We start from the raw sequence: 15,711 nt of genomic DNA, 5'->3' as shown, positions 1-15,711 counted from the left end.
CAATCCCAACGGTAATGTTGATGTCTTCTGTACTAGTTTCCTGTTGCTGCTATAACAAATCACCAGTAACTTCCCTCAGCCTCCCAAGTAGCTGGGATTACAGGCACATGCCACCACACCCAGCTAATTTTTGTATTTTTTAGTAGAGATGGGGTTTCACCATGTTGGCCAGGCTGGTCTTGAACTTCTGACCTCGGGTGATCTGCCCACCTCGGCCTCCCAGAGTGCTGGGATTACAGGCATGAGCCACTGCGCCTGGCCACATTTATTCTTTTACATGTCTGGAGGTCACAAGTCTGCAATAACTTTCACTGGGCTAAGATCAAGGTATCAGTGGGGCTGTACTTCCTCTGGATGCTATAAGGGAGCATCTGTTTTCTTGCTTTTGCAGCTTTGAGAGCTGTAGTTTTTGCATTCTTTGGCTTATGGCACCTTCCACCTTCAAGGGCAGCAGCATCTTCAAGCATCTTACTTGCCTTCTTCCCTGTGATCAAATTTCTCCCAGCCTCCCCAACCCCTCTTCTTTTTGTTTTTTTTTTTTGTTTTTTTTTTTTGAGACGGAGTTTCACTCTTGTTGCCCAGGCTGAAGTGCAATGGTGTGATCTCAGCTCACCACAACCTCTGCCTCCCGGGTTCCAGCGATTCTCCTGCCTCAGCCTCCAGAGTAGCTGGGATTACAGGCATGCGCCACTACGCCCGGCTAATTTTGTATGTTTAGTAGAGATGGGGTTTCTCAACGTTGGTCCTCGAACTCCTGACCTTAGGAGATCCACCCGCATCGGCCTCCCAAAGTTCTGGGATTACAGGCATGAGCCACGGCGCCCGGCCCCCCCCTTTTTTTTTTTTTTTTTGAGGCAGGGTCTCATTCTGTCACTCCAAGCAGTGGAGTGATCACAGCTCCCTGAAGTCTCAACCTCCTGGGCTTTTGCGATCCTCCCACCTCAGCCTCCCAAGTAGCTGGGACTGCAGGTGCATGACACCATGCCCGGCTAGTTCAACCTCTCTTTTTTTTTTTTGAGACGTGATGCCTCTCTGTCGCCCAGGCTGGAGTGCAGTGGTGTGATCTCAGCTCACTGCAACCTCTGCTTCACAGATTCAAGGGATTTTTGTGCCTCAGCCTCCTAAGTAGCTAGAATTACAGGCCCATGCCACCATACCCAGCTAATTTTTTATTTTTATTTTTTATTTATTTATATTTTTATTTTTTGTATTTTTAGTACAGACAGGGTTTCATCATGTTGGCCAGACTGGTCTCCAACTCCTGACCTCAAGTGGTCCACCCACCTGGACCTCTCAAAGTGCTCAGCCTCCCTCTTATAAGGACATTTGTGATTACATTTAGGGCCTATCCAGATAATCCAGGATAATCTCCCCATCTCAAAATCCTTAATTTAATCACACCTGCAAAATCTCTTTTGCTATATAAGTGCCATTTACAGGTTCCATGGATTAGGACCTGGATATCTTTGGGAGCCATTACTGAGCCAATCACATCTTCCAAGGCTGTATTTCCAGCCTGGACTCTTCTCTAGTTCAAGATCTATGTATCCAGCCACCTATGAGACAGTTTCATTTCACTGGCTCACAGACAGACACCTTAAACTCTACAGGTCCAAAACTGAACTCACCATCTCGTACGCCCACCCCTTGCACCAGATTGTTTTCTGTCCCTGTCTTGATGGAAGGCATTACCATGCACCCCCTCGGAGCCATCCTCTCCTCCCTTCTTCTACCAACCTCCCCTCAAACAAGTCTTGTCACCAGTCTCACCAATGAGACCACCTTCTCCATCTGCAGGCCAACCCCAGTCCAGACCACTGCCACCTCTCACTTCCTCGCTGGTCTCCCTGCCCCTAATCTTGCATATCTGTTCTGTTGCTCCTCTACTTAGAACTCTTCAGTGGCCCCCACATTGCTCTCTGAATAAAAGCCAAACTTGTTTTCATGGATGTCTAGCCCTGCATGGTCTTGCTGCTCCTGCCATTCACAGGCTGATCTCTTGCCTCTCTGTCCCCACTGTGATTGAGCCCCTTCACTGTTCTCCCCTCCGTCTGTAATGCTCTCCCACGTCCTTTCGGCAGGCCAACTTAGATGTCAACTCCTCCAAGAACTCTTCCTTGATGTACTTACTCTGGACTCCTATGGGACCCAGTATCCCCCACCACAGCAGTTACCACTGTGGACTGTAATAATCAGTTTTCTGGTCTGGGGCTCTGGCCCACCTATTTATTTATTTATTTATTTATTTACTACGTACTAGTCACAGGGCCAAGGGCTATACAAGCAATAGTTCACTCAATACCCACTCAATACTCACAGCAACCCTATGAGGTAGGTGACGTTATGCTTCCCATCTCACTGAAATTAAAGCTCAGAGAGATTAATTTGTATAAAGTCAGAATGAACAAGCAATATAACCAGGATTCCAACCCAGGTCTGCAAGACATTAAAGCCTTCTTTGTTTTGTTTTATTGTTATTATTTTGAGACAGGGTCTCACTTTGTCACCTGGGCTGGAGTGCAGTGGCATGATCATGGCTCACTATAGTCTAAACCTCCTGGGCTCAAGGGATCCTCCCATCTCAGCCTCCCAAATACCTGGGACCACAGATGTGTGCCACCACACTGGGCTAACTTTTAATTTTTTTTTAATTTTTTTTTTTTTTGAGATGGAGTCTTGCTCTGTCACCCAGGCTGGAGTGCAGTGGCTCAATCTCGGCTCACTGCAAGCTCCGCCTCCCGGGTTCACAGCATTCTCCTGCCTCAGCCTCCCAAGTTGCTGGGACTACAGGTGCCCGCCGCCATGCCCAGCTAATTTTTTGTATTTTTAGTAGAGAAGGGGTTTCACCCTGTTAGCCAGGATGGTCTCGATCTCTTGACCTCGTGATCCGCCCGCCTCAGCCTCCCAAAGTGCTGGGATTACAGGCGTGAGCCACCGCGCCTGGCCACTTTTAATTTTTATATGGAGGTCGGCGGGCAGGGGTCTCACTTTGCCCAGGCTGGTCTCGAACTCTTGAGCTCAAGCGATCCTCCCTCCTCAGCCTCCCAAAGTGCTGGAATTATAGGTCTAAGCCACTGAGCCTGGCCATTCTCTCTCTCTCTCTTTTTAAGTAAAATAACTTTTTGTTTTTACTTAAATATGTGAACAATTCAATTACAGTGAAATTTTTTCTGAACCTCCAGGTTTAGGGTAATCTTTAAGTAGTCTATAGATATTTGATATTATGTCATGCCCGACTATGTTTATATTGGATCAAAATAGAGAAGGAGAGAAAACTGTAAGGATTCCAAGTGTTTGATGTACCTAATGCAAATACTGTACTTTCAGTGCCATAATTTTTAAAATAGAACCTCTCAAGATAGCTTCTCCTCATTTCTGCATACAATCAATAAATAGAGAGTCAGGAGCAACTGCTTGAACAGTCCTCTGCTGGTACCGTTACTGGAAAGGGGTCCAGACCCCAAGAGAGGGTTCTTGGATCTCGCACAAAGTCCATAAAGCGAAAGCAAGTTTATTAGGAAAGTGAAGGAATACAGAATGGATAACCTATAGGCAAAGCTGCCCCCAGGGGCTGCTGGTTGCGCATTTTTATGGTCATTTCTTGATTATATGCTAAACAAGGGATGGATTATTCATGAGTTTTCCCGGAAAGGGGTGCTCAGAACTGAGGGTTCCTCCCCTTTTTAGACCCTATAGGGTAACTTCCTGACGTTGCCATGGCATTTGTAAACTGTCGGGGCACTGGTGGGAGTGTCTCTTAGCATGCTACTGTATTATAATTAGCATATAATGAGCAGTGAGGATGACCAGAGGTCACTTTGCAGCAATCTTGGTTTTGGTGGATTTTGGCTGGCTTCTTTACCGCAGGCTGTTTTATCAGCAACGTCTTTGTGACCTGTATCTCATCCTGTGACTTAGAATGCCCAGCTTTCTGGAAGTGCAGGCCAGTAGGTCTCAACCTTATTTTACCCAGACCCTATTCAAGATGGAGTCACTCTAGTTTAAACACCTCTGATGGTATTATTAGATTCTTGTGCTTGATTTTGGTTCACTGGCAAACTGCCATGTGCCAAGAGGAGAGTCCTCTGGGGTGAAGCAGTGGGGAGGGTAAGAAATGAGCTCAGAGAGGTCCTGGGATGCTTGCTCTCTGGAGCAAGTTTTTTTCCAGATAAAATCAAACCATCAAGGGGTTGGGCACAATGGACAACATAGTGAGACTTCGCTTCTACAAAAAATTTAAAAATTAGTCAGGTGTGATGGCACGTGTCTGTAGTCCTGCTACATTCTGCTACTTGGGAGGCTGAGGTGGGAGGATTGCTTGAGCCCAGGAGTGTGAGGCTATACACAGCTTTGATCACGCCACTGGTTAGAGACAGGGTCTCGCTCTGTCACCCAGGCTGGAGCACAGTGGCATGATCATGGCTCTGTAACCTTGACCAATCCTCCTGCCTCAACCTCCAGAGTCATTGCGACTACAGGTGCGTGCCACCATGCCTGGCCTTGCTATATTCTCTTAAACTCTGCCTGATCAGAATTTGGCTCCCACCAGCCACTGAACTGCTCTCATCAAGGCCACCATGACCCCCCCACCCGCTGAACCCAGAGGTCAGTGCTCAGTCCTCATCCTGTAGCCCCTCCAGCAGCTGCCTAACGTCTCCCCCATTTCTTTACTTGGCCTCAAGACCCACACTGCTTTGATTTTCTTCCTGTCGTACTGGTGGCTCCTTCTTGAACTCCTTGGTTTGCTCCTCCTCTTCTTTCTGATTTCTCAGCACTGAGGACTCCTCTCCACTCTCCATGCTCACTCCCTTGGGGATTCCACCCAGTCCCATGGCTTTAAATATCATCTAGATCCTGGTGATTCCCAACTTGTAACTCCAGCCTGGACCCTCTCCCTTGACCTGCAGATTACTATATCCAACTGCCTCCAGACACGTCTGCCTGGAAGTCTAAGGGGCCATCTTGAACTTAACCTATGCAAAGCTGAATTCCTGGCTTCCCTACCCAAAGTACCTATGCATACACACATGCACACATGCACGCACATGCACGCACATGCACATGCACATGCACACACCTCTTCCTCATCTAAACTGGTGGCAACTTCCATTTTCTTCTTTTTTTTTTGAGACAGAGTCTCGCTGTGCTGCCCAGGCTGGAGTGCAATGGCATAATCTCGGCTCACTGCAACCTCCGCCTCCCGGGTTCAAGCAATTCTCCTGCCTTAGCCTCCCGAATAGCTGGGATTACAGGTGTGTGCCACCATGCCCAGCTAATTTTTGTATTTTTTAGTAGAGACAGGGTTTCACCATGTTGGTCATGCTGGTCTTGAACTCCTGACCTCGTGATCTGCCAGCCTCGGCCTCCCAAAGTGCTGGGATTACAGGTATGAACCACTGCGCCCAGCCCACAACTTCCATTTTCTAGCGTTCAGGATGAACATTCTTGACTCTTCTCTTTCTCTCACACCCCACATCATGAAATCCATTGGCTCTATCCCTAAAATATATCTAGAACGCCACTCCTCATCATTGCACCGCTAGTGGCCTGGTCCAAGCCATTGTGATCTCTTGCCCGGATCACTGCAGGAGCCTTCATTGTGCTCTCTGCTTCCATCCTGGCTGCTCTCCAGCCTATTCTTTTTTTTTTTTTTTTTTTTTGAGAGAGAGGGTCTCGCTCTGTTGCCCAAGTTGTAGTGCAGTGGCACAATCTTGGCTCACTGCAACCTCACAACTTCAAGCAATTCTCATGCCTCATCCTTCCAAGTAGCTGGAATTACAGGCATGTGCCACCATGCCCAGCTAATTTTTGTATTTTTAGTAGAGATGGGGCTTCGCCATGTTGGCCAGGCTGGTCTTGAACTCCTGACCTCAAGTGATCCACCTATCTTGGCCTCTCAGAGTGCTAGGATTACAGGTGTGAGCCGCCATGCCCGGCCTACAGCCTATTCTCAACTGAGCAGCAAGTGACTCTGATACCAGATCATGTCATTGCACTCTGCAAAACCCTCTAATGCCTCTCACTCAAGCCAAAAGCCAAGCCTTGCATGGCCTGAAGGTCTTACCTAATCTGCCTTCCTCTGACCTCATCCCTTCTCACTCTCCCTCTCCTCCCCTGCTCCAGTCACATTGACTTCCTTAGTGTTCCTTGAATATACTTGGCACACTTGTGCCCCAGGACCTTTGCACTGGCTGCTCCTCCTGCCTGGCATGGTCTTCCCACAGATATCCACATGGCCAATGTTCTCACTTCTTTCTGCCAAGTCTTAGCCCAAATGCTACCATCTCAGGGAGGCTTATCCTGACCACCCAATTTAAACTGCAATTGGCCAGGTGTGGTAGCTCACACTTGTAATCCCAGAACTTTGGGATACTGAGGCAGGCAAATCACCTGAGCCCAGGAGTTCAAGATCAGCCTGGGCAACATGGCAAAACTCCATCTCTACAAAAAATTTGCTGGGTGTGGTGGCACACACCTGTAGTCCCAACTACTCGGGAGGCTGACGCAGGAGGATCACCTGGGCCAAGGGAGGTTGAGGCTGCAATGAACTGTGACTGCACCACTGCACTCCAGCCTGGGCGACAGAATGAGATCCTGTCTCAAAAAACAAAAAGACTATGATGATGATGATGATGATGATTATTATTATTATTATTATCATCATCATTATTATTATTTGAGACAGAGTCTCAAATTGTCACCCAGGCTGGAGTGCAGTGGTGTGATCTTGGCTCACTGCAACCTCCACCTCCCAGGCTGAAGCAATTCTCATGCCTCAGCCTCCTGAGTTGCTGGGATTACAGGCGCACACCACCATGCTCGGCTAAATTTTTTTGTATTTTTAGTAGGGACCGGGTTTCGCCATGTTGGTCAGGCTGGTCTCGAACTCCTAGCCTCAGATGATCCACCTGCCTCAGCCTCCCAAAATGCTAAGATTACAGGCATGAGCCACCGTGACCAGTCAGGACGATGATTATGTAAGGTCTACCTAGATAATCCAAAATAATCACCCATTTCAGGGTCGGCTGATTAGCAATCTTATCACCTGTAATCTTAATTTTCCCTTGCCATGTAATATCACATATTCACAGGTTCGGGGGATTAGGACATTGGATATCTTTTGGGAGTGGGGCATTATTCTGCCTACTGTGATGGGTAAGTAAGAAAACACTGTTGGCCAGGTGCTGTGGCTCATGCCTGTAATCCCAGCACTTTGGGAGGCTGAGGCGGGTGGATCATGAGGTCAGGAGTTCAAGACCAGCCTGGCCAAGATGGTGAAGACCTGTCTCTATTAAAAATACAAAAAAATTAGCCGAGCGTGATGGCAGGCACCTGTAATTCCAGCTACTCGGGAGGCTGAGGCAGAGAATTGTTTGAACCAAGGAGGCAGAAGTTGCAGTGAGCTGAGATCGTGCCACTGCACTCCAGCCTGGACGACAGAACGAGACTCCATCTCAAAAAAACAAAAAAACAAAAAAAAGACAAGAAAAAAAACACTGTTGTTGGGCAATGACATATAGGGACTTTGAGCTATGAGTATACCTGTGCTCAAAAAGCTACCAGGGGGCCGGGCGCAGTGGCTTACACCTGTAATCCCAGCACTTTGGGAGGCCGAGGCGAGCAGATCACAAGGTCAGGAGATCGAGACCATCCTGGCTAACATGGTGAAACCCCATCTCTACTAAAAATACAAAAAAAATTAGCCGGGCGTGATGGCGGGCGCCTGTAGTCCCAGCTACTCGGGAGGCTGAGGCAGGAGAAGGGCGTGAACCCGGGAGGCGGAGCTTGCAGTGAGCCGAGATCGCGCCACTGCACTCCAGCCTGGGAGACAGAGCGAGACTGTGTCTCAAAAAAAAAAAAAAAAAAGCTACCAGGGATCAGGGATCCCCACTGCTTCCAGGATAAGGGCAAGATCTCTCAGTCTAGCAGGCAAAGCATTTCATGAATTGACCTATATTCCCATTTTATGAACAGGTACTTTCTGGCTTCCTTGCTTCCACTCTACCTGAAAGCCCTTTTCTTCCATTTATGATCTTGAAAGTCCTTCCATTGATTATGGTCAAGTTCAAATGTTGCCTCTTCCAGAACCCCCAGAATAAGTCTCCCTCCACTGTTGCTATTGTGGAATTTGTCTTGATGGGAGTCATTTGTGTATGTACCAGTTGGGGGTTGTTCCCATCTAAGCGTGGGCACCTGGACCATGGAGTCCACCTCAGCATAGGTCAGCAGTTCTCACACTTAAGCGTGCATCTGAATCACCTGGAGGACTTATTAAAATGCAGACTCCTGGGGCCAACATCCAGAATTTCAGATTCAGTTGATGTGGGATGGGACCTGGTCATCTGCATTTCTTTTTTTTTTTTTTTAAGACAGAGCCTCGCTCTGTCGCCCAGGCTGGGGTGCAATGGTGCGATCTCGGCTCACTGCAACCTCCACCTCCCGAGTTCAAGCGATTCTCTCCTGTCTCAGCCTCCTGAGTAGCTGGGATTACAGGTGCCTGCCACTGCACCCGGCTAATTTTTAGTATTTTTAGTAGAGACAGGGTTTCACCATGTTGGCCAGGCTTGTCTCGAATTCCTGACCTGAGGTGATCCGCCCATCTCGGCCTCCCGAATTGCTGGGATTACAGGCGTGAGCCACCATGCCTGGCCAGTCATCTGCATTTCTAACAACTACCCAGGTAATTCTGATGCTGCTGGTCTGGGGAGTACACTTTGAGAACCACAGGCACAGAAGCTGAGATGTTGTCATCAGGCTAGACCTGGCTTCAAATCTCAGCTCTGCCTCTTACTCTGTGATTCTGGATATGTCCCTATCCCTCTCCAAGCTGCTTTCTCATCTATAAAAGGATTCATCTTCCCCTCCCCACTGGGGTGATGTGAAGAGTTACAGGCTTAGGACAATTCCAATTAGGACAACTGCAGGTTCTTAATAAAAGGCCTGAAGCTCCACCTCTAAAATTTTCCTCCCCCTGTGTTTTGGCTTCCTAGTAGGTGCTCAATAAAAACTTGTGACTTGGTTTTAGGGGAAACTACTGCCTTGGACACTTGGAAAAAAGGTGCTGGCAGCCGGGCGCGGTGGCTCACACCTATAATCCCAGCACTTTGGGAGGCAGAGGACAGAGGTTCACTTGAGGTCAGGAGTTCAAGACCAGCCTGGTGAAACCCCATCTCTACTAAAAAAAAAAAAAAAAAAAAGAAAGAAAATTAGCTGGGCTTGGTTGCGTGTGCCTATAGTCCTGGCTACTCAAGAGGCTGAGGCATGAGAATTGCTTGAACCCAGGAGGTGGAGGTTGCAGTGAGCCGAGATTGTGCGACTGCACTCCAGTCTGGGCAACAGAGCAAGACTCTGTCTCAAAAAAAAAGCTGGCAACATGAGAAGTGGTGGGTATGTCTGGGTCAAAGGAATGAATGACCTTCACACTGGTGAGCATTTTCCTGACAATAACAATCACGTCAGAAGTGACAGCAGATCAACTGTATTGCAAGTTCATGGTTATTTATCCACAAAAGCTTCCCTAGTCCCTCCAAGGAACCTGGTGGCTGGTGGCCCTGCCAGGGTTACAGAGCTCAAGAGAAGGTGGTGGTCCTCAAAGGGCTCAGACCATGAGGAAGATTTGTGTAAGCAGAGAAATAATGAGGCCAGGCTCATACCTGTAATCCCAAAACTTTGGGAGGCTGAGGCAGGAGGATGGCTTGAGCCCAGGAGTTTGAGAGCAGCCTGGGCAACTTAGTGAGACCCCATCTCTTAAAAAAAAAATACAAAAATTAGCCAGGCATGGTGGTGTGCATCTATAGTCCCAGCTACTTGAGAGGCTGAGATAGGAGGATGATCTGGCCCCGGGAAGTCGATGCTGCAGTGAGCTGTGATTGTGCCACTGCACTTTAGTCTGGGCAACAGAGGTAGACCCTATCTCAAAAAAAAAAAAAACAAAAAAAAAGGGCCGGGAGCAGTAGCTCACGCCTGTAATCCCAGCACTTTGGGAGGCTGAGGTGGACAGATCACAAGGTCAGGAGTTCGAGACCAGTCTGGCCAATATGGTGAAACCCTGTCTCTACTAAAAATACAAAACTTAGCTGGGCGTGTGGCGGGCACCTGTAGTCCCAGCTACTTGGGAGGCTGAGGCAGGAGAATCGCTTGAACCCAGGAAGCAGAGGTTGCAGTCAGCCCAGGTCATGCCACTGCACTCCAGCCTGGGCGACAGAGCGAGTCTCCATCTCAAAAAAAAGAAGAAGAAAAGAAAGAAATAACAGGATCAGGCTTGTCCCAGGGACCTGAAAGTACAGCCTAGTAGTGGTGGTGGGATAGGGGATTGCTGGCCTTAGGGCATGCATTGTCTGGGAAGAGGATTCCCTGTGGCTGGGACACTGCCTACAGGCTTCCCCAAGGGCCTGTTTCCTTAGAATACCAAATACATACACATGCAAATCGTGCTTTCTTTGCTGCTGCTGAAGCCAGGTGTCTTCTCACAGTTTATATTTGAGGGACCACTAGTCAAACTGTTTGTGGGCAAAAGACTGTGTCTTTGTTTCCCCAGAATCTGGCAGTGTACACACACAGAAAATCTTAAAGGTCAGAATGGAGCCCCCATAATGCCAGTTAGGAGGCTGGACCACATGGAAGTCACAAGCATGGGCCTTGGAGCTTAGATGGCCACGTTGCAGTCTGGTTGTATCACCAGGACCGGGACTAGGGTGAGGCAGGTGAAGTGCCTCTCTTGCTCACCCTTACTAGCTGTGTGACCTCACATAAGTAAATTCACCTCTTTGAGCCTCACTGGCAATAATAATGCCTATTCTATAAGGTTTTTGAAAAGATTGCATAGAATAAAACCTGGTCACTAAAGAGATCTCAATAAAAGGTAGCTTTTCCCAATTTCTGCATTTGGCAGAGTGGCCACCAGAGGGCAGTGGTCCCCATGCTGGGAAAATAACCTGCCTGGGCAGAGGCCTAGCTAGCGCTGACCGGGCGAACAGTTCGAGTGGTCAGGGATCCCTTTAATTGAGGGACTACACGCTCCAGGAAGGGGTGTGTGGCCATAACTGGGTCAACACAACCACCAGCCAACAGATACACTGGGCATCCTGCTGGTCACCCTTTGCTGTGGTCACTTGTTTCAAGCGATTCTCTTGCCTCAGCCTCCTGAGTAGCCGGGACTACAGGCACACGCCGCCACGCCTGGCTAATTTTTTGTATTTTAGTAGAGACGGGGTTTCACCGTGTTGCCCAGGCTGGTGGTGAACTCCTGAGCTCAGGCAATCCTCCCGCCTCAGCCTCCCAAAGTGCTGGGATTGTAGGCGTGAGCCACCACACTTGGCCCTGTTCTACATATTTTAACCACGGAGCCACCTGGCCTTTTCCCAAACAGCTCCTTCTGCCTGCTGTGCAGCCTTCTCCCCTTCTTTCCTTTGGCAAGCATCTCCTTCAGGCCCCATCCCCAACCCTCTCTGAGTCCATCTTTCCATAGATGGAGCCCATCCGAGCTCCCAGAGCATTCTATTCTTCCTTGATGGTGGCATTTATAACACTTTATTAAACGACATATTTATAAGACATGAAGTTTGGCTAGAGGTTAAGAGTAGGGTTTCCTGGGGCTGCACGGCCTGGGCTCTATCACATGTTGTGTGACTTTGTACACATTGCCCAACCTCTCTGAGTCTCAATTTCCTCATTTGTAAACATGGGGCTAATAACAATACCTACTTTATAGGGTTTTGCCAGAAACCATTTAGCCATAACTTTTAATGGCGAAAACCGCAATTACTTTTGCACCAACCTAATAAATGTTTTTTGTGTTTTTTTGTTTGTTTGTTTGTGGGGTTTTTTTTTTTTTTGGTTGTTTGAGACGGGGCCTCACTCTGTTGCCCAGGCTGGAGTGCAGTGGCATGCTTATGACTCACTGCACCCTCGACCTTCTGGGCTCAGGTGATCCTTCCAGCTCAGCCTCTCAAAGGGCTGGGACTACAGGCCACCACCATGCCTGGCTAATTTTTTATTTTTTGTAGAGATGGGGTTTCACTATGTTGTCCAGGCTGGTCTCAAACACATGGGCTTAAGTGATCCATCTGCCTCCCAAAGTGCTGGGATTACAGGTGTGAGCTACCACACTTGGCCGGAAGCTAAATGATGTTATGCACACGAGGCCCTAATTTGTTGAATAAATGAATGAGCAAGTGAGTGAATCCACTGGGCTGTGAGCTCCTCAAGAATAAGGATTGCTTTCTTTCTTTTTTACATTTTGCAATGTCTGAATCCCAGTGTGGGCGTTGCATGTTATCTGGTGCAGTGGTCCTCCTGACCAGTATCCTCAACATCACCTTGGAGCTTGTTAGAGATGCCCTTTTTTTTTTTTTTTTTTTTTTTTTTTTTTTTAGATGGAGTTTCACTCTTGTTGCCCAGGCTGGAGTGCAATGACACAATCTCAGCTCACCGCAACCGCCGCCTCCCAGGTTCAAGCAATTCTCTGGCCTCAGCCTCCCAAGTAGCTGGGATTACAGGCATACGCCACCACACCTGGCTAATTTTGTATTTTTAGTAGAGACAGGGTTTCTCCATGTTGGTCAGGCTGGTCTCAAACTCCCCACTTCAGGTGAACTGCCTGCCTTGGCCTCCCAAAGTGCTGGGATTACAGGCATGAGCCACCACGCCCAGCCCAGAAATGTCCATTTTTAGGTCCCACCCGTGACCTACTGAATCAGAAATTCTAGGGATGGAGCCCAGCAAGCTGTTCTCTAACAAGCCCTCTGATTCTGATGAGTGCTAAAGTTTGGGATCTACCAGCCAGCACATAGAGGCTCAAAGATGTTTGTTTAAATATATGTTCAAATCCATAAGCTTTATGTGGTTTGAATTAGAATTGGCTGTAAGCTCCATAAAATGAGGGGGCATGGTTTCCCTAGCACCAGGTAGAGGCAGGCACGTAGTAGATGCTCAAAAAAGGTTTGTGGGCCGGGCTCAGTGGCTCATGCCTGTAATCCCTCCCGCTTGGGAGGCAGAGGCAAGCGGATCACTTGAGGTCAGGAGTTTGAGACCAACCTGTCCAACATGGCAAAACCCCATCTCTACTAAAAATACAAAAATTAGCCGGGTGTGGTGGTGGGCGCCTGTAGTCCCAGCTACTCAGGAGGCTGAGGCACGAGAATTTCTTGAACCCTGGAGGTGGAGGTTGCAGTGAGCCAAGATCGTGCCACTGCACTCTAGCCTGAGCGAAATAGCAAGACTCTGTCACAAAAAAAAAAAAAAAAGGAAAAGTTTTGTGAAACAAATGAACAAATGAGTGAAGAGCCCTTTTGGTTCTTTTTATGGTTCTCAGTATCTTAGATTTTCCAAAGTTCAGTTTCATTACCTGTTCTCTCTTCCAGGATCTGTGGAAGGATCTACAAGCAAAGTAAACATCTTAATATACATAACAAAAAAGTATTGTCACACTGTTGAGCACTTTGGAACTCTCAGTTAGAACCCCCGAAAGGTCTGGTTTTCTATCCCTGCTGCAACTCAGAGCTTGAGGCACCTCAAGAATCCTGCTGCGGCCGGGCACAGTGGCTCACGCCTGTAATCCCAGCACTTTGGGAGGCCGAGGCGGGCGGATCACAAGGTCAGGAGTTCGAGACCATCCTGACTAACACGGTGAAACCCCGTCTCTACTAAAAATACAAAAAATTAGCCAGGCGTGGTGGTGGGCACCTGTAGTCCCAGCTACTCGGGAGGCTGAGGCAGTAGCTGAGGCTGAGGCAGGAGAATGGCGTGAACCTGGGAGGCGGAGTTTGCAGTAAGCCGAGATTGTGCCACTGCACTCCAGCCTGGGTGACAGAGTGAGACCCTGTCTCAAAAAAAAAAAAAAAAAAAGAATCCTGCTGCAGATGCACACCTTCCAGGCCTTGGCCACCCAGGGAAAGAGGAAGCAATTTCTTAAGGCAGGTAAACACCCTTGACAAGGAGGGAGCAGTAGTTATGACCCCATCTTGGAACAGGGTAGATGCCCAATAAATGTCTGATAAATAAATGGCACTTGTTCGGGACAGCATTGTAGTTAATTGCATAAGTTCTAAACAGACTGGCAGGGGCTTTTTTCTTATTCCTCGTTTTATTGCTTTGTCTGGGATCACTAATACGATGTTGATTTGTAGGAACGATACTGGATGTCCTTCTCTCATTTCTAAAGTTTCACCATTAAGTTTGATATTTGCTGTGGAAAGTAATTCCTGTGTATTCTTATTTAGCTATCAGGTTTCTAAAAACCGTGAATGAGTGTTGAATTTTTCAAATGTTTTTCCTGTATCTATGGAGATGGTCACATGGGTTTTTCCTTTAATTTGTTAATGTGAAGGGTTGAACTGATTGCTAAATAAGAATACCCAGGAACCATCACCATATCACCTTTAGAATATTTTAATCACACCCCCATAAGACTCTGTGTCCATTAGCAGTCTTCTCCCCTCCCCAACAACCTTAAATAACCATGAATCTCTATAAATTTGCCTACTCTGGATATTTTATGTAAGTGAGATCATATAGGTTGGGCATGGTGGCTCACACTTATAATCTCAGTACTTTGGGAGGCCACGCCAGGAGGATCACTTGAACCCAGGAGTTTAAGATCAACCTGGGGAACATAGTGAGACTTTGTCTCTATAAAAAAAATCAAACAATTAGCTGTAGGTTGGTTTTTTACTTTCTTGATGATGTCCTTTGCAACAAAGAAGTTTTTAATTTTAGGCTGGGTGTGGTGGCTCACGCCTGTAATCCCAGCACTTTGGGAGGCTGAGGCGGGTGGATTATGAGGTCAAGAGATCGAGACCATCCTGGCCAACGTGGTGAAACTCCAAATACAAAAAGTAGCCTGGCGTGGTGGCAAGCGCCTGTAGTCCCAGCTACTTGGGAGGCTGAGGCAGCAGAACCACTTGAACCTGGGAAGTGGAGGTTGCAGTGAGCCGAGACTGTGCCACCGCACTCCAGCCTGGCAGCAGAGAGAGACTCCATCTCAAAAAAAAAAAAAAAAAAAAAAAGGCTTTTGATTTTAATGAAGTCCAATTTATCTATTTTCTTCCTTTTGTTGCTTGTGCTTCTGGTGTCATATTTAAGAAATTATTACTTTGAGAGGTGAGGCAGGAGGATCACTTGAGGCCAGGAGTTCAAGACCAGCCTGAGCAACACAGGAAGAACCTGTCTCTATAAAAAATTTAAAAATTAACTAAGCATGGTGGCAGGCAAGTGCCTGTAGTCCCAGCTACACAGGAGGCTGAGGCAGGAGGATTGCTTGATCCCAGGAGGTCGAGGCTGCCGTGAGCTTTGTTCACACCACTGCACTCCAGCCTGGGCGACAGATGAGACCTTGTCTCAAAAAAAAAAAAAAAAGTAAGAAATTGTTGCCTAATATAAGGTCACAAAGACTTATGCCTATGCTTTTTCCTAAAAGTTGTATAGTTTTAGCTCATATATTTAGATCTTTGATTCATTTCTGAGTCAAATTTTGTATATGTTGTGAGTTAAGGGTCCAACTTCATTCCTTTTTTTTTTTTGAGATGGAGTCTCGCTCTGTCGCCCAGGCTGGAGTGCAGTGGCACCATCTCTGCTCACTGCAACCTCCACCTCCCGGGTTCAAGCAATTCTCCTGCCTCAGCCTCCCGAGTAGCTGGGATTACACGCATGCACCACCATGCCTGGCTGATTTTTGTATTTTTAGTAGAGATGGGGTTTCACCATGTTGGCCAG

The sequence above is a fragment of the Gorilla gorilla genome, chromosome 1 (assembly GCF_029281585.2).
Source record: "Gorilla gorilla gorilla isolate KB3781 chromosome 1, NHGRI_mGorGor1-v2.1_pri, whole genome shotgun sequence".
NCBI lineage: Eukaryota > Metazoa > Chordata > Mammalia > Primates > Hominidae > Gorilla > Gorilla gorilla.
The sequence above is the reverse complement of the archived record's forward strand: the minus strand, read 5'-3'. Positions refer to the sequence as shown.